Consider the following 24,846-nt stretch of genomic DNA (forward strand, 5'->3'; position numbering starts at 1 on the left):
AATCGTGGTTGTTAGAGCTAGTGTAGGTCTGCAACTCTTAAATCCACAACTCCTCAGAAACCAAAAGTCCGTTTTAGGGCTAATTCGTGGGTCCCGATATTGCAGTGCTAGTTAGGCAGGGCACAGCATATCCATATCAATGCAAGGCCTGCAGGCACTGTATGTGTGTCCATTGCTCTCACTGCATCCCTCCCAAAGCTCCATAACTGTCTGCTGCTGCAGCTTCTTTACTATATACCTAGTTGGAATTTTTTGTTTCCAAAAATGTATCCCCAAAAAACAAAAATATACAGTCTGTTCTGTCAGACTGAGGCCTGTTGAAAAATCATAGTTTGTCAGACATACAGTGGGGCAAAAAAGTATTTAGTCAGTCAGCAATAGTGCAAGTTCCACCACTTAAAAAGATGAGAGGCGTCTGTAATTTACATCATAGGTAGACCTCAACTATGGGAGACAAACTGAGAAAAAAAATTCCAGAAAATCACATTGTCTGTTTTTTTATCATTTTATTTGCATATTATGGTGGAAAATAAGTATTTGGTCAGAAACAAAATTTCATCTCAATACTTTGTAAAATATCCTTTGTTGGCAATGACAGAGGTCAAACGTTTTCTGTAAGTCTTCACAAGGTTGCCACACACTGTTGTTGGTATGTTGGCCCATTCCTCCATGCAGATCTCCTCTAGAGCAGTGATGTTTTTGGCTTTTCGCTTGGCAACATGGACTTTCAACTCCCTCCAAAGGTTTTCTATAGGGTTGAGATCTGGAGACTGGCTAGGCCACTCCAGGACCTTGAAATGCTTCTTACGAAGCCACTCCTTCATTGCCCTGGCGGTGTGCTCTGGATCATTGTCATGTTGAAAGACCCAGCCATGTTTCATCTTCAATGCCCTTGCTGATGGAAGGAGGTTTGCACTCAAAATCTCACGATACATGGCCCCATTCATTCTTTCACGTACCCGGATCAGTCGTCCTGGCCCCTTTGCAGAGAAACAGCCCCAAAGCATGATGTTTCCACCACCATGCTTTACAGTAGGTATGGTGTTTGATGGATGCAACTCAGTATTCTTTTTCCTCCAAACGCGACAAGTTGTGTTTCTACCAAACAGTTCCAGTTTGGTTTCATCAGACCATAGGACATTCTCCCAAAACTCCTCTGGATCATCCAAATGCTCTCTAGCAAACTTCAGACGGGCCCGGACATGTACTGGCTTAAGCAGTGGGACACGTCTGGCACTGCAGGATCTGAGTCCATGGTGGCGTAGTGTGTTACTTATGGTAGGCCTTGTTACATTGGTCCCAGCTCTCTGCAGTTCATTCACTAGGTCCCCCCGCGTGGTTCTGGGATTTTTGCTCACCGTTCTTGTGATCATTCTGACCCCACGGGGTGGGATTTTGTGTGGAGCCCCAGATCGAGGGAGATTATCAGTGGTCTTGAATGTCTTCCATTTTCTAATTATTGCTCCCACTGTTGATTTCTTCACTCCAAGCTGGTTGGCTATTGCAGATTCAGTCTTCCCAGCCTGGTGCAGGGCTACAATTTTGTTTCTGGTGTCCTTTGACAGCTCTTTGGTCTTCACCATAGTGGAGTTTGGAGTCAGACTGTTTGAGGGTGTGCACAGGTGTCTTTTTATACTGATAACAAGTTTAAACAGGTGCCATTACTACAGGTAATGAGTGGAGGAAAGAGGAGACTCTTAAAGAAGAAGTTACAGGTCTGTGAGAGCCAGAAATCTTGATTGTTTGTTTCTGACCAAATACTTATTTTCCACCATAATATGCAAATAAAATGATAAAAAAACAGACAATGTGATTTTCTGGATTTTTTTTTCTCAGTTTGTCTCCCATAGTTGAGGTCTACCTATGATGTAAATTACAGACGCCTCTCATCTTTTTAAGTGGTGGAACTTGCACTATTGCTGACTGACTAAATACTTTTTTGCCCCACTGTACGTAGCATAGTTGTGTGTGCTAGTCTTGTGCCACTTTTTTTAGTGTTTTAAATCCAACAAAAAAGGCCTCGTATATCTGCGTGCTCCAACTTTGTGCATTGTAGGCTGGTGGACCCCTTTTTTTGCTGTCTGAGACTCTAATTCTATACAGCACTATTTAGCTTCCAAAATTACAAAAAGGCCACATATTTGCCAGTGTGGTATTTCCGTGACAGCCCTCATATATCTACATGCTACAAGTTTGGGCATTGTAGGCCGGTGTACCTCTTTTTTTGCTGTCTGATACTGTAATTCTATACAGCACTATTTAGCATATAAAAAAGGCCACATATTTGCCCATGTGGTATTTCCGTGACAGCCCTCATATATCTGCGTGCTCCAAGTTTGCTTATTGTAGGCCACCGTACCCCTCTTTTTGCTGTCTGATATTATAATTCTATACAGCACTATTTTGCATATAGAAAAGGCCACATATTTACCAGTGTGGTATTTCTGTCACAGCTCTCATATATCTGCATGCTCCAAGTTTGCTGATTGTGGGACGGTGTAACTCTTTTTTTGCAGTCTGATACCGTAATTCTATAGAGCACTTTTTAGCCTATAATAAAAGGCCACATATTTGCCAGTGTGGTATGTCTGTGACAGCCCTCATATATTTTCGTGCTCCAAGTTTGGGCATTGTAGGCCGGTGTACCTCATTTTTTGCTATCTGATACTGTAATTCTATACAGGACTATTTAGCATATAAAAAAAGGCCACATATTTGCCAGTGTGGTATTTCCGTTACAGCCCTCATATATCTGCGTGCTCCAAGTTTGGGCATTGTAGGCCGGTGTACCTCATTTTTTGCTATCTGATACTGTAATTCTATACAGGACTATTTAGCATATAAAAAAAGGCCACATATTTGCCAGTGTGGTATTTCCGTGACAGCCCTCATATATCTGCGTGCTCCAAGTTTGCCAATTGTAGCCCGGTGTACCATTTTTTTGCTGTCTGATATTATAATTCTATACAGCACTATTTTGCATATAAAAAAGGCCACATTTTTGCCAGTGTGGTATTTCCGTTACAGCCCTCATATATCTGTGTGCTCCAAGTTTGGGCATTGTAGGCCGGTGTACCTCTTTTTTTGCTGTCTGATACTGTATTCTATACAGCACTATTTAGCATATAAAAAAGACCACATATTTACCAGTGTGGTATTTCTGTCGCAGCCTTTATATATCTGCGTGCTCCAAGTTTGGTCATTGTAGGCCGTTGTAGCTCTTTTTTTGCTGTCTGATACTGTAATTCTATAGAGCACTATTTAGCATACAAAAAAGGCCACATATTTGCCAGTGTGGTATTTTCGTGACATCCCTCATATATTTGGGTGCTCCAAGTTTGGGCATTGTAGGCTGGTGGACCCTTTTTTTGCTGTCTAAGTCTCTAATTCTATACAGCACTATTTAGCTTCCAAAATTACAAAAAGTCCACATATTTGCCAGTGTGGTATTTCCGTGACAGCCCTCATATATCTACTTTCTACAAGTTTGGGCACTGTAGGCAGGTGTACCTCTTTTTTTGCTGTCTGATACTGTAATTCTATACAGCATTATTTAGAATATAAAAAAGGCCACATATTTGTCAGTGTGGTATTTCTGTGACATCCCTCATATATCTGTGTGCTACAAGTTTGGGCATTGTAGGCCAGTGTACCTCCTTTTTGGTGACTAATACTCTAATTCTATACAGCACTATTTTGCATATAAAAAAAGACCACATGTTTGCCAGTGTGGTATTTCTGTGACAGCCCTCATATATTTGCATGCTCCAAGTTTGGGCATTGTAGGTCAGTGTACTTCTTTTTTTGCTGTCTGATACTGTAATTCTATACAGCACTATTGAGCATATAAAAAAGCCACATATTTGCCAGTGTGGTATTTCTGTGACAGCCCTCATATATCTGCGTGCTCCAAGTTTGGTCATTGTAGGCCGGTGTACCCCTTTTTTTGCTGTCTGATACTGTAATTCTATACAGCACTATTTAGCATATAAAAAAGCCACATATTTGCCAGTGTGGTATTTCCGTTACAGCCCTCATACAGTTATATGAAAAAGTTTGGGCACCCCTATTAATCTTAAGCTTAATGTTTTATAAATTTTTTTTTGCAACAGCTATTTCAGTTTCATATATCTAATAACTGTTGGACACAGTACAATAAACCTCATTTCAAGGCAGAAACATTACTAACAGAAAATGTGCAATCTGCATTCAAACTAAATTTGACAGGTGCATAAGTATGGGCACTCTTATCATTTTCTTGTTTTAAATACTCCTACCTACTTTTTACTGACTTACTAAAGCACTTTTTTTTTGTTTTGTAACCTCACTGAGCTTTGAACTTCATACCCAGGTGTATGCAATCATGAGAAAAGCTACTTAAAGTTGCCACTTACAAGTTGTTCTCCTGTTTGAATCTCCTCTGAAGAGTGGCATCATGGGCTCCTCAAAACAACTGTCAAATGATCTGAAAAGGATACAAAAAGCTGTCTCAGAGATTTAACCTGTCAATTTCCACTGTGAGGAACATAGTAAGGAAATGGAAGAACACAGGTACAGTTCTTGTTAAGGCCAGAAGTGGCAGGACAAGAAAAACATCAGAAAGGCAGAGAAGAAGAATGGTGAGATCAGTCAAGGACAATCCTCAGACCACCTCCAGAGAGCTGCAGCATTAACTTGCTGCAGATGGTGTCACTGTGCATTGGTCAACTATACAACGCACTTTGCACAAGGAGAAGCTGTATGGGAGAGTGATGCGAAAGAAGCCATTTCTGCAAGCATGCCACAAACAGAGACGGCTGAGGTATGCAAAAGCACATTTGGAGAAGCCAATTTCTTTTTGGAAGAAGGTCCTGTGGACTGATGAAACCAAGATTGAGTTGTTTGGTCATACAAAAAGACATTATGCATGGCGGTAAAAAAACACAGCATTCCAAGAAAAACACTTGCTACCCACAGTAAAATTTGGTGGAGGTTCCATCATGCTTTGGGGCTGTGTGGCCAATGCCGGCACCGGGAATCTTGTTAAAGTTGAGGGATGCATGGATTCCTCTCAGTATCAGCAGATTCTTGACAATAATGTTCATGAATCAGTGACAAAGTTGAAGTTACGCAGGGATGGATCTTTCAGCAAGACAATGAAATCCAAAACACCGCTCCAAATCTACTCAGGCATTCATGCAGAGGAACAATTGCACTGTTCTGGAATGGCCATCCCAGTCCCCAGACCTGAATATCATTGAACATCTGTGGGATCATTTTAAGAGGGCTGTCCATGCTCGGCGACCATCAAACTTAACTGAACTGGAATTGTTTTGTAAAGAGGAATGGTCAAAAATACCTTCATCCAGGAACTCATTAAAAGCTACAGGAAGCGACTAGAGGCTGTTATTTTTGCAAAAGGAGGATCTACTAAATATTAATGTCACTTTCCTGGTGAGGTGCCCATACTTATGCACCTGTCAAATTTTGTTTGAATGCAGATTGCACATTTTCTGTTAGTACAATAAACCTCATTTCAAGGCAGAAACATTACTGTGTCCAACAGTTATTAGATATATGAAACTGAAATAGCTGTTGCAAAAAAAAACTATTTTTATAAAACATTAAGCTTAAGATTAATAGGGGTGCCCAAACTTTTTCATATAACTGTATATCTGCATGCTCCAAGTTTGGGCATTGTAGGCCGGTGTACCTTTTTTTTTGCTGTCTGATGCTCTAATTCTATACAGCCCTATTTTGCATATAAAAAAGACCACATATTAGCCAGTGTGGTATTTCTGTGACAGCCCTCATATACCTGCGTGCTCCAAGTTTGCTCCTTGTAGGCCGGTGTACCCCTTTTTTTGCTGTCTGATACTGTAATTCTATAGACCATAGATTCTATGGACCGTGAGTACAGTGCACGTTCGCAGTAGAGAGACAGCTCATGTTCCGTGTTCAGCTTTGCAAAACAATAATTAAAGGGCACAGAGGAATGACAGAGGACATATGTACTGTCAGCAAGGTACTCCCTCAGCATTCTCGAAAACAAAGCATTCCTTGTGAGACTCCTCCATAACTCAGGGCCAGGGCGATAGAAGGGTGTGAGAAAACTCTCCCCGAATTTTGTCAGTGCTCCACTGCCTCTGCTGGATTGGAGTTGTGTCTCTCTCACCTGTACTACTTGCTTGGCCAATGAACTGTGACCTCTTCTGCTAGCGTTTTCAGATGGGAATTGTTTTAATAATTCAGACAGAAGGGCCCTATGGTCCTCCAACATTGTACTACACCTGTCTGCCTCTGGATTAAGAGAAATAAAGTTCTCCTTGTAGCATCGGTCTGAAAGTGTCACCAATCGGTATTCCCTGTCACCCAAAATTTTGAGAACGCGAGGGTCACGGGAAAGGCAGCGGAACATAAACTCAGGCATGCGTGCAAGACTGCAAACAGTCGATACTTCCGTGTCATCACCAAGAGGACAACTGACCATGCTCTCCTCCTCCTCCTTGTCCTCAGGCCTCCACAAATTTTGACAATCCTCAGTAATATCATTGTAAATACATCCTTGTAAATACATTCCCCTGTAGTTTTTATGTCCCTCACCTCATTATAGATAGTAAGTTGTCACGAGCAGGACGGGTTTTATTGGGTTTAATTATTGTTCTCGTTGTTACTTAGTGTAGATTGTAAGCTGTCACAAGCAGGGTTGTTTTATTTTTGTTTAACTATTGTATTATTGATATCGTTGTTACTTAGGACTGTTGTGTTTCAAACTGTAAATATGTTGACGTTATATCAATAACTATAAATATTTATTTTAGAACACAGAGAAGCAGATTGGAGATGTTAACTATGGCATCATTGCCGCTCACCATCTTGGTGAATTCCTCAAAGTTTTGCAGGATGGTACATATGTCTGACATACATGTCCACTCCTGAGATCTTATGTATGAAGTCAGAACTGAATACCAACGGCATTGTTGATGCTGGTAGTCAACAACTGCCCTCTTCTTCTCACAAGTCCTTTCCAAAATATGCAGTGTAGAGTTCCAATGCATGGGGAGGACATTACACACCAGTTGGTGAGCCAAAAGCTGCCAGTGCTGCAGAATCACAGCAAGGGCAGATGAAGCTGTAGCTGACTTTCTAAAATGGGTACGTAGAGCCTCATACTTTTCCTAGCAGATCTGGCACCTCCATGTCGCTTTTCAGGAAACATTGAACAATGAGGTTAAGCACATATGCCAGGCATTGCACGTGTGTGAGCTTGCCTTGACACAGAGCAACCACCAGGTTCCCGCCATTGTCACACAAGACCATACCTGGCTGTAGGTTCAGTGGTATCAGCCACAGATCTGCCTGCTCTTTCAGAGCTGTCCACAACTCTTCATCATTGTGCGATTTGTCACCAAATCATATTAGCTTCAGCACAGCCTGTTGCCGATTGCCTGAGGCAGTGCTGCAGTGCTTCCAGCTTGTGACTGATGTGTTACTTTTGGAGATGGAGGCCGAAGAGGATGCAAAGGAGGAGGAGGTGCAGGAGCTGTAGACTGTGGTGGCAACCCAGATTGACGTAGGGACAGCAATACTCGGGGTTGGGAGGACATGCACCATCCCAAGGTCGGACTGTGTCCTGGCTTCCACTATGTTAACCAAGTGTGTGGTTAGTGAGATGTACCGCCCCTGACCACAAGCACTTGTCCACATGTCTGTGGTTAGGTGGACTTTCCCAATAACAGCATTGTGGAGGGCACGGGTAATGTTGTGAGATACGTGGCTGTGTAATCCCGGGACGTCACACCGGTACAAATGGTCCCACATGTTCGGGGCCTCAGGGTGATCCTCGACTCTGCCCTCTCTTTCAAGATACATTTCCAAGCCCTTGGCCATTACAACTCAAAAACATTTCCAGGATCCGTACATTCCAAGAAACTGCAAAAATGTTTGTGCATGCCCTCATGATCTCACGCCTACACTATTGCAACCTTCTACTCTCTGGCATCCCCTCTAGCACTTTTGCACCACTCCAATCTATCATACAGTCTGATGCCCGAGTAAACCAACTGTTCCTCTGTTATTCCCCAGCCTCTCGTCTCTGCCAGGCCTTTCACTGCCTTCCAATTGCCCAGAGGCTACAGTTCAAAGTCCTAACTATGACAGACAAAGCCTTCCACAACCTGTCTCCATACATAGGCAACATGGTCTCCCAATGTCCGACTGGGTCATGGCTTCCTCTACGCTAACCTAGTGTGCCGTCAGTGAGATGTACCATCCCTGCCCACATGCACTTGTCCAAGTGTCCGTGTTTAGGTGCACTTTCCCTGTAACAGCATTGTAGAGGGCCCGGGTAATGTTGTGGGATATATGCTTGCTTATCTAATGTCATGATGGCAGACAGGGAAAAATGGAGGCAGCTGGGTAACGAGTACCTTGTGATGGGAACCGCCATCAGGTTGCTGAAAGCTTAGGTCTCACATGGGCCTAAAATGCAACATTTCGAGTGCAAGCAGACGAGAAATGTGTGAATTTAGTACTGTGCCATTGGCTGCTTATTTCCGCTTGCGTTCCAAAGACTGGGGTATGGACAACTGAACGCTGCACTGGGACAAGGACTTGGACGTGCTTGTTGATGGTGCTAGTTGAGTTTGTGTGCAACTGCAGAAACAGGGCATGAGGCATCTTTGCATGCACCATGGACAGGGGATTTGCTTGCATGCACAACATTGGAAGAAGCAGTGGTATCACCCGCAGACACTGTTCATGGAGCCTTGTGTTCAACCAACAAAGTCGGGTGCTTTGCTGCCATGTGCCTGATCGTGCTTGTGGTGGTTAGGATGGGAGTTTTGCTACCCCTGCTGATGTGGGCCTGGCCGTTGATGCAAATGGCCTTCTGTGGGTTATCGGCAGAGTCTTTAAAAATCCACCAGGGTGTTACGGGGACATTCAGTGTCTCCCTCTCCCACAATAACTCCTCACCTTAACCACTGTCTTTCGGTGTTCCCCAAGGCTCAGTTCTAGGACCCCTACTCTTCTCCATGTACACATTCGGCCTGGGACAGCTGATATAATGGCACACTTTGCAATAGAGTCAGTACGCCGATGACATGCAGATCTACCTATCTGTATCTGACATTACCTCCTTACTGACCAAAATCACACGTCTTGCCGCAATTTTATCCTTCTTTTATGCTCGCTTTCAAAAAGTTGACATGGACAAAGCAGAATACATTATCTTTCAACCATCTCACGCTAAATAGACATGAGAGATGTTTTAGCATCATTCAGTACCACTTAAGTAAGAGGGAAAGTTTGCCCAAGAGAAAATAATTTTCCAGATATTCACTGCCTTTTTTTGCACAATTTTTTGCAGCTGTGATCTTCATCTTGGTGTAGATGTGGTAAATTAATTTCAAAGTCGTCATCAATACCATCATCATCCATATCTTGTAAAGATCTGGTTTTCTGGTGCTTCCCAGAGTCGTGGTTATCTACGCTTAGTGGCATTCCTTTATCAGTGTTCATTACACTAGAACAAATAATTTTCAACTGTGACATTTGGATATAATTGTTAATATGTGTGGCTGAAGATGAAGAAGCTTGTGTCACGTGTGTGTTTATAGTTACAGACGGTGCACTCCTCTTTTTTTTAAATCAAATCATTTTTATTAAAGCATATGACACGCAGTAACACAGTCTGACACATTTTCCAGACATGTACCACTAATACAAAACCGATTAATACATTTTCGTTTCACAAAAACAGGACCCTTACCCCATAAGCAACCTTCACTCACCCCAGTCCCTTACCAATACAACCAACTGACAAAATCACCTCTTGAAAATTGGCTAACAGTACATGTAAAAGTCCCTCCAGAAGCAACTAAACGACCCCCATTCTACTTTGCAATAACTCAGCAGACGCTACACCTGGGTAATCCATCTGTCCGCCCCACACATTTTCAAATTTTGTATTCTGACCTCTCTTGATGTAGATATTCCTTTCCATAAGGAAAATAAAATTAATTTTATTAATAAATTCCTTTTTCCCTGGTCGGTTTTCATCCAACCAGTAAATCACAATAAGCTTTCTCGCAGCATACAACAATCTTGCAATAATCAACCTTACACATTCATCCATACCAGTATCATCCATACAGACCAGAAGGCATGTCAGCGGGTTACGCACCACATTTACCCCTGTCACCTCTTGAATCAAGTTAAGCACCTTCACCCAAAAGGGTTGGAGGCGAGCGCATGACTAGGGTTGAGCGACTTTTACTTTTTTAAGATCGAGTCGGGTTTCGCGAAACCCAACTTTGTCAAAAGTCGGGTCGAGTGAAATCGGCCGATTATCGCGAAAAGTCGGGGATCGACCGAAACACGAAACCCATTGTAAGTCAATGAGGAATCAAAGTCGGCAGTGAGTGGAGGACAGGAAAACACCAACAGTGCCCATTTTAATGTAAAAAACATAAATTCTTGTCGCTTAAGCTTGTGAATCTTAATTTACCTAATAAGAATAGTTAGGCATTGAAAATTGGGGGTCATATGGCTAAAGTTGTGTGGAGGGGGGTAGGGTTGGCTCAAGTTTTTTGTGGGCCCAGGAAACGCGGACTACGTCATGGCGATGGAGCCGGGAGAGGTAAGTATTAAAACTTTGCAAGTGCTGTTATCCCGAGCAAGCAGGGAGGGCCCACTTGTTTGCATTGGCACTGGCACAGGGCCCCTCAAAGTACGGTGGTGTGTTTGACGGCGGGGGCTCCTCCCACCGGTAGAGACACTTTTGCATACTATGAGGGGCCCTGTGCCAGTGACGTCACCAATGAGTATGCTCCCCCACCTGATGAAGGAACCTGCACTTTCATCTGCACCTTCCTCTTTGTCCCCATGTAAGGTGGTATAGTATGCGGGAAGGGGAACCTGACTTTCAGCAGGGTCAGATTCTGGCTGTGTAGAGTGCAAGGGGAATGTAGTGGTCTTGGTCAATGTACCAGCAGACTCATCTAGCAGTGGCTGGGCAATGGGCCGGATGAGGATGAAACACAGATATAGACCCAAAGAATAAAGTAGGCTAAATGCAGTTCAAAATTGGTAACAGAAGTAAACAGGCGGCACTGCTTTGTTCATTGGAGGAGAACACCAAGCAGCGGCAGACACCATTAGTAGGCCCAACCAAACAAGTAGGCCAAATGCAGGTTAATATCTGATATAGGCCGAAAGCCTGAAAATTGAAGCTCAGCTATATTCAGTGGAGGAGACAAGCAAGGAGCGGTGTTATGAACCGGTGACCTTGGAGCCGCATGAGACTTTCTCAGGAGTAGGTGGAACCTGTACTGACCGCAAACCCTAAACTGTCACCGCAACTAGAAGTAGCCGTGGGGTGTACCTAACACATACTAGACACCTCGACACAGCCGGAGGACTAAATACCCCTATAGATGGAAATGGGAATTCTATCTTGCCTCAGAGCAGAACCCCAAAGGATAGGCATCCCCCCACAAATATTGACTGTGAGTATTAGAGGAAAAACACACGCAGGCAGAAATCAGGATTTAGCAAAAGAGGCCACACTAGCTAAATAGGACAGGATAGGACAGTATACTAAGCGGTCAGTATTAAAACCCTAAATATATCCACAGCAGATAATACAAAAATTCCACCATCTAAATAAAGACATGGAATGTATATCTGCATCTCCTGAGAATCCAACTTGACTGAAATATCCAAACACAGTCTAAGCTGGACAAGAAAAAACATTGAATAGTACTGAATTGTAAAGCACACAGCATGTGTGCTGTAGAAACAAAACCAGACACTTATCTTTGCTGATTTGGCAGCAGGGCAGGAGGAACCAGACAGAGATGCAAAACCTCCAAGAACAATGGACAACTGGCAAGGGCTAATGAATCCTGCACACCTAAATATCCCAGTCAGAGCTGCAATCAGCAGGGACACCTGCCCAGGATTGCAACCCTGGGACAACTGCATTACTAACAACAACCACCGGAGGGAACCCAAGAGCAGAATTCACAACAGTACCCCCCTTGAAGAGGGGTCACCGAACCCTCACCAGAGCCCCCAGGCCGATCAGGACGAGCCAGATGAAAGGCACGGACCAAATCAGCAGCATGGACATCAGAGGCAAAAACCCAAGAATTATCCTCCTGGCCATAACCCTTCCATTTAACAAGGTACTGAAGCCTCTGCCTCGAAAAGCGAGAATCCAAAATCTTCTCAACCACATATTCCAACTCCCCATCAACCAACACAGGGGCCGGAGGATCAACAGAGGGAACAACGGGCACCACATATTACCGCAATAAAGATCTATGGAAGACATTATGGATAGCAAAAGAAGCCGGAAGGGCCAATCGAAAAGAAACCAGATTAATAATGTCAGAAATCCTATAAGGACCAATAAAGCGAGGCTTAAACTTAGGGGAAGAAACCTTCATAGGAACATGACGGGAAGACAACAAGACCAGATCCCCAACCCGAAGCCGGGAACCAACACACCGACGACGATTAGCAAAACGTTGAGCCTCCTCCTGAGACAATACCAAATTGTCCACCACATGAGCCCAAATCTGCTGCAACCTGTCAACCACAGAATCCACACCAGGACAGTCAGAAGGCTCAACCTGTCCCGAAGAAAAACGAGGATGAAAACCAAAATTACAAAAGAAGGGCGAAACCAAGGTAGCCGAACTAGCCCGATTATTAAGGGCAAAATCGGCCAATGGCAAGAAAGCCACCCAATCATCCTGATCAGCAGACACAAAGCATCTCAGATAAGTTTCTAAAGTCTGATTAGTTCGCTCGGTCTGGCCATTTGTCTGAGGATGAAATGCGGAAGAAAAAGACAAATCAATGCCCAGCTTAGCACAAAAGGCCCGCCAAAACCGAGAAACAAACTGGGACCCTCTGTCGGACACAATATTCTCCGGAATACCATGCAAACGAACCACATGCTGAAAAAACAACGGAACCAAATCAGAAGAGGAAGGCAATTTAGGCAAAGGCACCAAATGGACCATCTTAGAGAACCGGTCACAAACAACCCAGATGACAGACATCTTCTGGGAAACCAGAAGATCAGAAATAAAATCCATAGAAATATGCGTCCAAGGCCTCTCAGGGACCGGCAAAGGCAAAAGCAACCCACTAGCACGGGAACAACAAGGCTTGGCCCGCGCACAAGTCCCACAGGACTGCACAAAAGAACGCACATCACGCGACAAAGAAGGCCACCAAAAGGACCTAAATCATATGCACAAACCCTAAGTCTAAAATGGTATAATTTATTATTTTATTATAAAAACAAGGCAGACACAACCACCTAAAAACCAAAAAAAAAAACACACAGATCAAAAACAACCAAAAAACGTGAAAAAATGTGCACCAAAACGACTAAAACTATTGGGGAGACTTAGATGACCCTACTTAAGGCGCTAGTTTAACTCCTACCTGGCTGTGGAGGTAGGCACCCTAGGGGGAGCGTTGTGGCGCCCCCGCTCCTCGATGGCTAACCCTAGGGGCCCTACAAGACCCTATGGCCACTAGTGCATACCACTACCCGTACAATAAAGGGTCCTCTAGCGCTATACAATACAATACTCCTCTAGGGATATCCTAGTTCCCACCAATAGAACGTTATATGTACACAAACATATATGGCGGTATAGATATTTCAATGTTATACTTTGTTCACAGCGGTCCCAAGAGGAAGATACATAGTGTAGATACACTTTTTAGACTGATCCACCTGATCGTCTGGGCCTATAGATACACTCTTTTGGGCTAACATTTACAGTAGTGTAATTAAAGATGCTTAAAGCCAGATTGGCTAAATATATGTTGGTGTGGTAAGCAACATCTAGAGCCAAATTAGCTCAAAATCATGCATATATAGTCTCTCTGCTATCGCACTCTAAAGACTCCTTTTCAGACAATGCTAGCAATAGCCCATATGTAGCCACAAGATGAGGCCAAAAAATACTCATCTGAGCCGCTGTGTACCACCGACCGCCATATCCCTAAGCACGCCTCGACGCGTTTCACCTCTACAGGCTCATCAGGAGGCCAGATATACCGATACGTTGTGTAACATCAAATTGTAGATAGCTGAATGCCCTATGCCGCTCAGCTTACATTTATATCTTCCGCCAATAATAGACACGTGGATCATTTCCTCACCACTTCCTGTCGCGTCTAGTGGGTTGCATTGCGCATGTCCGCACGATCCATGCTTAGAGCGAGCGACCCCATCCTGCTTCCGTGCACGGAGCCACTGGAGCATTTGTGCGCATGTCCCTGGAGTAAACTTTCGCATCGCTTCACAGCGCATGCTCCGGACAGCCGGTGTGTATATTCCCGAAATACCAGCTGTGCCGCTCCGAGCATCTTACATTACAGCGCATGCTCCGAGAGCCGGTATTACTTAATCCCCACCGCGCATGCTCAAGGAGCCTTAGCCTCGCTACTTCATGTGGCGTCTTGATGGATTATATTGCGCATGCCCGCATCCCCAAAACGCACATCAAACAGATATCCACTTAGCACCCATATATCTACTGGAGTGTTCATATACATGTCCCCATTTAAATTGACTTTCACATTGTTCCATACCGCATACTGCGGACATCAGGAACATGTGTTGCCTAAGTGTCAACTGTATCATACAGAGTTACTGCATTCTAGCACAGTGAACTAATATTGGCACATCCTGTAAAAACTGATACGGTACAAAATCATATATCTATAAATTATTACATGAGAATCCATGTGGGATCTCCACCAGGGAGAATCCCCATCGTATCAATGGCAAAGACCAGCCCTCTGCAGAGCCCATCCAAGATAATCCAAATTGGCTTACGCAGACGTATAAACCATACAAGCATCTAATTCAACATTATAGCTCAGCAGGAAAAAGTACCCAAAGAGATTCTATCCAAAATGGGGAGACTACAAAAAGCACGCATATGACAATTGTTCATTAATCCCCTTGGGAGCTAGGGACTCCATCCTGAAGATCCACTCGCATTCCCTTCTAAGGATCATCTTATCGGGATTACCACCTCGTGGGTTCATCCTTACCACTTCTATGACGGCAAATCTTACTTTTGTAGGATCCTCTCTGTGGTGAGTGTACATATGATTCGCAAGTGGAGTATCCCTGTTGTTCCGGATGTCACCCATATGCTCCCCCACTCTCCTCCTAAACTCCCTTTTGGTCTTCCCTATATAATCTTTAGGGCAGGGACAAGAGGCCATATAGACTACCCCTGTTGTTTTACAATTGGAAAAGTCTCGTTGGTAAAAAGTTTTGCCCGTAGTAGAACTCTGAAAGGATTTGCAAGGTCTCATCCATTTACAGAGACTACAGTCCCCGCATTTATAGAAACCACAGGGTCTCCTTTCTAACCAAGTTCCTCCAGTCTTCGGGCGCTGATATTGGCTGTGTACGAGCAGATCTTTTAAAGATCTGCCCTTCCTAAAGGTGATATTGGGACGTTCACCCACCACATTTGACAAATCGGGGTCAAACTTGAGGACATCCCAATGTCTGGCAAACACCCTCCTGATGTCCTGATGTTGTGCATCAAAGGTGCCAATCATTCTAATAGTCTCACTCTCTTCCACTTTCACTTGTTTCTGTAACAGACTCTGTCTGTCACCCTTCTTGGCTGCCATAAATGCCCTATTCAGAACCGGTTTCGGATACCCCTTTTCTTCAAACCTGTTAAACATATCACCAGCTTGACTTTTAAAGGTATCATTCCCTGAACAGTTCCTCCGGAGCCTGAGGAACTGCCCCTTGGGAATCCCCCTTTTCAGTGGAATAGGGTGATGGCTCTCCCAGTGTAGCAAATTATTTGTACTCGTGGGTTTTCTATAAATACTGGTCGTAATCCCCCCATGTACCTCTTTTCTAATTTTCAAATCCAGGAAGGCTAATTCTGTTTCACTGATCTCCGACGTGAATCTGAGGCCCACTTTATTCACATTCAGAAGCCCCATAAAGGCTGTGAACTCGTCTTTGGTGCCCGTCCATACCATAAAGACGTCGTCAATATATCTATACCATATAGGTATATATTCATGCCACCATTTCTCCTCCCCTCCAAAAACGATGGTTTCCTCCCACCAGCCCAGGAACAGATTAGCATAAGATGGGGCGCAGGGACACCCCATCGCTGTGCCCCTGAGCTGGTGGAAGTACTCCCCGTCGAACGTGAACACATTATGGGTCAGGATATATTCCAATAGAGTAAGCACAAAGATGTTATGTTCCCTGCATCTAACAGATCTTTGTTGTAAAAAATGGCTAACCCCTTCAATCCCTGCTCGATGTGGGATACGACTATACAGTGCTTCTTTATCAATAGATGTCAAAAAAGCACCCTGACCCAAATGCACTCCCTCCAACTTGAGTAACAGATCAGATGTATCCCTCAAGTAGGATGGGATAGATGTAACAAAGGGACGGAGGACCTGATCTAGATATAATCCACAGTTCTGTGTAAGGGAATCAACCCCTGACACTATAGGTCGTCCCTTCAGGGGATGACAGCCCTTATGCACCTTAGGAAGTGCGTAAAATGTTGCCATCAGAGGAAATTTCGGTAACATAAATTCAAATTCACTTTGTGAAATTAATAGATGTACAAGAGCCTCTTCCAGAATCAGTCTCAACATGTTCTTAAATGTCTCGAGTGGGTTTATAGTGAGTATCTCATACTTGGTCTTATCTTGCAATATGGAGTTGCAGATAGTACGATATTCTGGATGATCTAGGATGACCAGATTACCCCCTTTATCTGAGGGTTTTATAATTATCTGGTCATTATTTTTCAGACCTTCCAGCGCCCTCCGTTCTTTCTCTGCAAGATTATCCACCGTTTCCCAGCTTACTTTACTTAATTTTTTGAGATCCCTTTCCACTAATGATGCAAACAGATCGATATTGCCCGCATCATTTTGTGGTGGCATCCTCTCACTTTTATTTTTAAGTGTGGTAAAGGGGCCTTTCCCTTCATCCGGAATCCTCTCGTTCTCCCGGAGTAAGCCACATAGAGCCTCAAACCCCTCCATATCTTCCTGATCCAACCCTAGCCTACCACATTCTTCACGAGTATTATGTTTAAAGAACTTTCTCCACTTCAGTTTTCTACAAAAGAGGTTGAGATCCTTTACCCACTCAAAGCAATTAAAATGATTGGTCGGAACAAAGTTCAGACCCCTCTGTAAGACACTATACTCATCCCTAGAGAGCGTGTGCGAGGACAGGTTCATGATTTGAGGTCAAATCATGAACCTGTCACTCACCACAGAGAGGATCCTACAAAAGTAAGATTTGCCGTCATAGAAGTGGTAAGGATGAACCCACGAGGTGGTAATCCCAATAAGATGATCCTTAGAAGGGAATGCGAGTGGATCTTCAGGATGGAGTCCCTAGCTCCCAAGGGGATTAATGAACAATTGTCATATGCGTGCTTTTTGTAGTCTCCCCATTTTGGATAGAATCTCTTTGGGTACTTTTTCCTGCTGAGCTATAATGTTGAATTAGATGCTTGTATGGTTTATACGTCTGTGTAAGCCAATTTGGATTATCTTGGATGGGCTCTGCAGAGGGCTGGTCTTTGCCATTGATACGATGGGGATTCTCCCTGGTGGAGATCCCACATGGATTCTCATGTAATTATTTATAGATATATGATTTTGTACCGTATCAGTTTTTACAGGATGTGCCAATATTAGTTCACTGTGCTAGAATGCAGTAACTCTGTATGATACAGTTGACACTTAGGCAACACATGTTCCTGATGTCCGCAGTATGCGGTATGGAACAATGTGAAAGTCAATTTAAATGGGGACATGTATATGAACACTCCAGTAGATATATGGGTGCTAAGTGGATATCTGTTTGATGTGCGTTTTGGGGATGCGGGCATGCGCAATATAATCCATCAAGACGCCACATGAAGTAGCGAGGCTAAGGCTCCTTGAGCATGCGCGGTGGGGATTAAGTAATACCAGCTCTCGGAGCATGCGCTGTAATGTAAGATGCTCGGAGCGGCACAGCTGGTATTTCGGGAATATACACACCGGCTGTCCGGAGCATGCGCTGTGAAGCGATGCGAAAGTTTACTCCATGGACATGCGCACAAATGCTCCAGTGGCTCCGTGCTCGGAAGCAGGATGGGGTCGCTCGCTCTAAGCATGGATCGTGCGGACATGCGCAATGCAACCCACTAGACGCGACAGGAAGTGGTGAGGAAATGATCCACGTGTCTATTATTGGCGGAAGATATAAATGTAAGCTGAGCGGCATAGGGCATTCAGCTATCTACAATTTGATGTTACACAACGTATCGGTATATCTGGCCTCCTGATGAGCCTGTAGAGGTGAAACGCGTCGAGGCGTGCTTAGGGATATGGCGGTCGGTGGTACACAGCGGCTCAGATGAGTATTTTTTGGCCTCATCTTGTGGCTACATATGGGCTATTGCTAGCATTGTCTGAAAAGGAGTCTTTAGAGTGCGATAGCAGAGAGACTATATATGCATGATTTTGAGCTAATTTGGCTCTAGATGTTGCTTACCACACCAACATATATTTAGCCAATCTGGCTTTAAGCATCTTTAATTACACTATTGTAAATGTTAGCCCAAAAGAGTGTATCTATAGGCCCAGACGATCAGGTGGATCAGTCTAAAAAGTGTATCTACACTATGTATCTTCCTCTTGGGACCGCTGTGAACAAAGTATAACATTGAAATATCTATACCGCCATATATGTTTGTGTACATATAACGTTCTATTGGTGGGAACTAGGATATCCCTAGAGGAGTATTGTATTGTATAGCGCTAGAGGACCCTTTATTGTACGGGTAGTGGTATGCACTAGTGGCCGTAGGGTCTTGTAGGGCCCCTAGGGTTAGCCATCGAGGAGCGGGGGCACCACAACGCTCCCCCTAGGGTGCCTACCTCCGCAGCCAGGTAGGAGTTAAACTAGCGCCTTAAGTAGGGTCATCTAAGTCTCCCCAATAGTTTTAGTCGTTTTGGTGCACATTTTTCACGTTTTTTGGTTGTTTTTGAACTGTGTGTTTTTCTTTTTGGTTTTTAGGTGGTTGTATCTGCCTTGTTTTTATAATAAAATAATAAATTATACCATTTTAGACTTAGGGTTCGTGCATATGATTTTGGTAATGATACCTTGCGTCTAATATCCTTTTTGAGATTTACACCAAAAGGACCTACCAACCAAATCTCTGGTACCAAAAATACCAGGATGGCCAGCCAACACAGAACAATGAACCTCAGAAATCACTCTACTAGTCCATCTATCAGGAACAAACAGTTTCCCCACTGGACAGCGGTCAGGTTTGTCAGCCTGAAATTCCTGAAGAACCCGTCGTAAATCAGGGGAAATGGCAGAAAGGACCACCCCTTCTTTCAGAATGCCGACCGGTTCAAGGACCTCAGGAGAATCAGGCAAAAAACTCCTAGAGAGGGCATCAGCCTTAATATTCTTAGAACCCGGAAGATACGAGACCACGAAATCAAAACGGGAAAAAAACAAGGACCATCGAGCCTGTCTAGGATTCAGCCGCCTGGCAGACTCGAGGTAAATCAGATTTTTATGATCGGTCAAGACCACAATATGGTGCTTAGCTCCCTCGAGCCAATGTCGCCACTCCTCAAACGCCCACTTCATAGCCAACAACTCCCGATTGCCAACATCATAATTGCATTCAGCGGGCGAAAACTTATGGGAAAAGAAGGCACACGGTTTCATCAAGGAACCAACAGGATCCCTCTGAGACAAAACGGCCCCTGCCCCAATCTCAGAAGCGTCAACCTCAACCTGAAACGGAAGAGAAACATCTGGTTGACGCAACACCGGGGCAGAAGTAAATCGGCGTTTAAGCTCCTGAAAGGCAGAGACAGCCGCAGAGGACCAATTCGTCACATCAGCGCCTTTCTTCGTCAAATTGGTCAAGGGTTTAACCACACTGGAGAAGTTAGCAATGAAACGGCGATAAAAATTAGCAAAGCCCAAAAATTTCTGAAGGCTCTTCACAGATGTGGGTTGAATCCAATCATGAATGGCCTGAGCCTTAACCGGATCCATCTCTATAGATGAGGGAGAAAAAATAAAGCCCAAAAAAGAAACCTTCTGCACTCCAAAGAGACACTTAGACCCCTTCACAAACAAAGCATTATCACAAAGGATCTGAAATACCATCCTGACCTGTTTCACATGAGACTCCCAATCATCGGAAAAAATTAAAATGTCATCCAAATATACAATCATGAATTTATCAAGATAAGTCCGGAAGATATCGTGCATGAAGGACTGAAAAATAGATGGAGCATTAGAGAGCCCGAATGTCATCACAAGGTATTCAAAATGGCCTTCGGGCTTATTAAACGCAGTTTTCCATTCATCACCCTGCTTAATACGAACAAGGTTATATGCCCCCCGAAGGTCAATCTTAGTAAACCAACTAGCCCCCTTAATCCTAGCAAACAAATCGGAAAGCAGAGGTAAAGGGTATTGAAACTTGACCGTGATCTTATTCAAGAGGCGATAATCAATACAGGGTCTCAAGGAGCCATCCTTCTTAGCAACAAAAAAAAAACCTGCTCCCAACGGTGAAGAAGATGGCCGTATATGTCCTTTCTCCAAAGACTCCTTAACATAACTCCGCATAGCGGTATGTTCAGGCACAGAAAGGTTAAAAAGTCGGCCCTTAGGAAACTTACAGCCTGGAATCAAGTCAATCGCACAATCACAGTCCCTATGCGGTGGAAGGGAACTGGACTTGGGCTCATTGAATACATCCTGAAAATCAGACAAAAACTCTGGAATTTCAGAAGTGGAAGAAGAGGAGATTGACATCAAAGGAACATCATTATGAACCCCCTGACATCCCCAACTAGTCACAGACATAGACTTCCAATCCAACACAGGATTATGTGCCTGCAACCACGGAAAACCCAGCACGATAGCATCATGTAAATTATGCAACACCAGAAATCGACAATCTTCCTGATGGGCTGGCGCCATGCACATGGTCACCTGTGTCCAGAACTGGGGCTTATTTTTAGTCAAAGGTGTAGCATCAATGCCCCTTAAAGGAATAGGGTTCTGCAAAGACTGCAAGGGAAAACCACAACGCCTGGCAAACTCAAAGTCCATTAAGTTCAAGGCGACGCCTGAATCCACAAACGCCATAAGAGAAAATGATGATAATGAGCAGATCAAGGACACAGATAATAAAAATTTAGGTTGTACAGTACTGATGGTAATTGAACTAGCGATCCTCTTTGTACGCCTAGGACAGACTGAAATGACATGAGAAACATCGCCACAATAAAAACACAACCTATTCTGACGTCTGAATCCCTGTTGTTCCGTTCTAGACAGAATCCTATCACACTGCATTGACTCAGGCATCTGCTCTGAGGACAACGCCACAGCGCGCACAGTTCTGCACTCCCGCAAACGCCGATCAATCTGAATGGCCAGAGACATAGAATCACTCAGACCGAAAGGCGTGGGAAACCCCACCATAACATCTTTAACGGATTCAGAAAGACGCTTTCTAAAAATTGCCGCCAAAGCATCATCATTCCATTTAGTCAACACAGACCATTTTCTAAATTTCTGACAATACAATTCTGCCACTTCTTGACCCTGAGACAGGACCAACAAGGTCTTCTCCGCTTGATCCACAGAATTTGGTTCATCGTATAATAATCCCAAAGCCTGAAAAAAGGCGTCTACATTAAGCAAGGCCGGATTCTCAGATTCCAGGGAAAATGCCCAATCCTGAGGATCACCACGCAGCAGGGAGATGACAATTTTAACCTGCTGAATGGAATCACCAGAGGATCGAGGTCTCAGAGCAAAAAACAGTTTACAGTTGTTTTTAAAACTCAAAAATTTGGACCTGTCCCCAAAAAACAAATCAGGAGTAGGAATCTTAGGCTCTAAAACTGGAGTCTGAACAATATAATCAGAAATACCCTGTACCCTAGCAGCAAGCTGGTCTACACGAGAAGCTAATCCCTGAACATCCATGCTAGCACAAGACTCCTCAGCCACCCAGAGAAAAAGAGGGAAGAAAAGACAAAGCAGGCTACAGAAAAAAATGGCTTTTTCTTCCCTTCTTCTGAGATGCATTTAACTCATTGAGGGCCAGTTGTACTGTTATGATCCGGTGACCTTGGAGCCGCATGAGACTTTCTCAGGAGTAGGTGGAACCTGTACTGACCGCAAACCCTAAACTGTCACCGCAACTAGAAGTAGCCGTGGGGTGTACCTAACACATCCTAGACACCTCGACACAGCCGGAGGACTAAATACCCCTATAGATGGAAATGGGAATTCTATCTTGCCTCAGAGCAGAACCCCAAAGGATAGGCATCCCCCCACAAATATTGACTGTGAGTATTAGAGGAAAGACACACGCAGGCAGAAATCAGGATTTAGCAAAAGAGGCCACACTAGCTAAATAGGACAGGATAGGACAGAATACTAAGCGGTCAGTATTAAAACCCTAAAAATATCCACAGCAGATAATACAAAAATTCCACCATCTAACTAAAGACATGGAATGTATATCTGCATCTCCTGAGAATCCAACTTGACTGAAATATCCAAACAGTCTAAGCTGGACAAGAAAAAACATTTATTAGTACTGAATTGTAAAGCACACAGCATGTGTGCTCTAGAAACAAAACCAGACACTTATCTTTGCTGATTTGGCAGCAGGGCAGGAGGAACCAGACAGAGATGCAAAACCTCCAAGAACAATGGACAACTGGCAAGGGCTAATGAATCCTGCACACCTAAATATCCCAGTCAGAGCTGCAATCGGCAGGGACACCTGCCCAGGATTGCTAAACCAGGGACAAATGCATTACTACCAACAACCACCGGAGGGAACCCAAGAGCAGAATTCACAACAGAGCGGCAGACACCATTACTAGGGCCCAACCAAACAAGTAGGCCAAATACAGTTTAAAATGTCCTATAGGCCGAAAGCCTGAAGATTGAACCTCAGCTTAGTTCAGTGGAGGAGACAAGCAAGGAGCCGCAGACACCATTACTAGGGCCCAACCCAACAAGTAGGCCAAATGCAGTTTAAAATTTCCTATAGGCCGAAAGCCTGAAGATTGAAGCTCAGCTTTTTTCAGTGGAGGAGACAAGCAAGGAGCGGCAGACACCGTTACTAAGGCCCAACCAAACTAGTAGGCCAAATGCAGTTTAATATCTGATATAGGCCGAAAGCCTAAAGATTGACGCTCAGCTTTGTTCAGTGGAGGAGACAAGCAAGGAGCGGCAGACACCGTTACTAGGGCCCAACCAAACAAGTAGGCCAAATGCAGTTTAATATCTGATATAGGGCGAAAGCCTGAAAATTGAAGCTCAGCTTTGTTCAGTGGAGGAGAACACCAAGCAGCGGAAGACACCGTTAGTAGGCCCAACCAAACAAGTAGGCCAAATGCAGTTTAATATCTGACATCGGATGAAAACTGAGACTCAGCTTTGTTGAGTGGAGGACAACTGTAATGGGAGGCAGACACAGTTATTAGGCATAAATAAGAAAGTAGGCAAAATGCAGTTCAAAATTGGTTAGTGGAGTATACAGGCGGCATAGCTTTGTTCAGCGGAGGACAACTGTAATAAGTGGCTCAGACAGACAGAGTAGGCCTACAATTAAAAAAGGTGGCTAATTGCAGTTCAAAATTTGTAATAGGAGTACACAGTCTGCATAGCGTGGTTCAGCGGAGGAGGACAAGTGTAATTAGTGGCTCTGACACACTGAGTAGGCGTAAAATAAAAAAGAACGATATATGCAGTTCACAATTGGTAAGAGGAGTACACAGGAGGCCTTGCTGGGTTCAGCGGTGGAGGACAACTGTTGTGAGAGTCCGACACAGTTACTAGGACAAAATAAATAAGTAGGCTAAATGCTGCTACATTGGTAAGAGGAGTACACAGGCGGCCTAGCTTGTTTCAGAGGGGGACAGTTGTAATGTAAGGCGCCGAAAGACAGACAGACAGACAGAGGCCTAACCTAAAAAAAGGTGTCTAAATCAAGTTCAAAACTGCTAGCAGGACTAACTAGGCGGCCTAGCTTGTTTCAGTGGGGGGGCAGTTGTAATGTGTGGCGCCGACAGACAGACATACAGACAGACAGACAGAGGCCTAAAATAAAAAACGGTGGCTTCATGCAGTTCTAAACTGCTAGCAGGACTAACCAGGTGGCCTCGCTTGTTTCGGGGGGGACAGTTGTAATGCGTGGAGCAGACAGACAGACAGACAGAGGCCTAACCTAAAAAAAGGTGTCTAAATGCGGTTCAAAACTGCTAGCAGGACTAAGCAGGTGGCCTAGCTTGTTTCAGCGTGGGAGGACAACTGTTATGAGAGGCTGACACAGTTACTAGGCACAAATAAGTAAGTAGGCTACATGCAGTTTACAATTGGTAACAGGAGAACAGAGGTGGCATAGCTTTGTTCAGCGGAGGTCAACTGTTAGAAGTGGCTGACACAGTTAGTAGGCCAAAATACTAAAGTCCGCTAAATGTCAGCCAAGGAATTGGTCATAAATAAACTGGTGACATAGCGAGGTACAGGAGTGGGCTCCTCTGCAGAGTTGCAGACAAGGGTAGTTGGCGCAAAGTATTAAGGGGTCTAAATGGAGGCTAGGGCCCCTGTATATTTTTACTATCATCTATCATTGCGACAAATTTGTTATGGCAGTGCCATTTAAGGATTTAACAGCACATACTACACAGTGGTGGGGCAGGGAGAGGTAAGTTTTTCAAGTGGTAGATCACAGTTCGAGC

This window comes from Ranitomeya variabilis, chromosome 3 (assembly GCF_051348905.1).
Source record: "Ranitomeya variabilis isolate aRanVar5 chromosome 3, aRanVar5.hap1, whole genome shotgun sequence".
NCBI lineage: Eukaryota > Metazoa > Chordata > Amphibia > Anura > Dendrobatidae > Ranitomeya > Ranitomeya variabilis.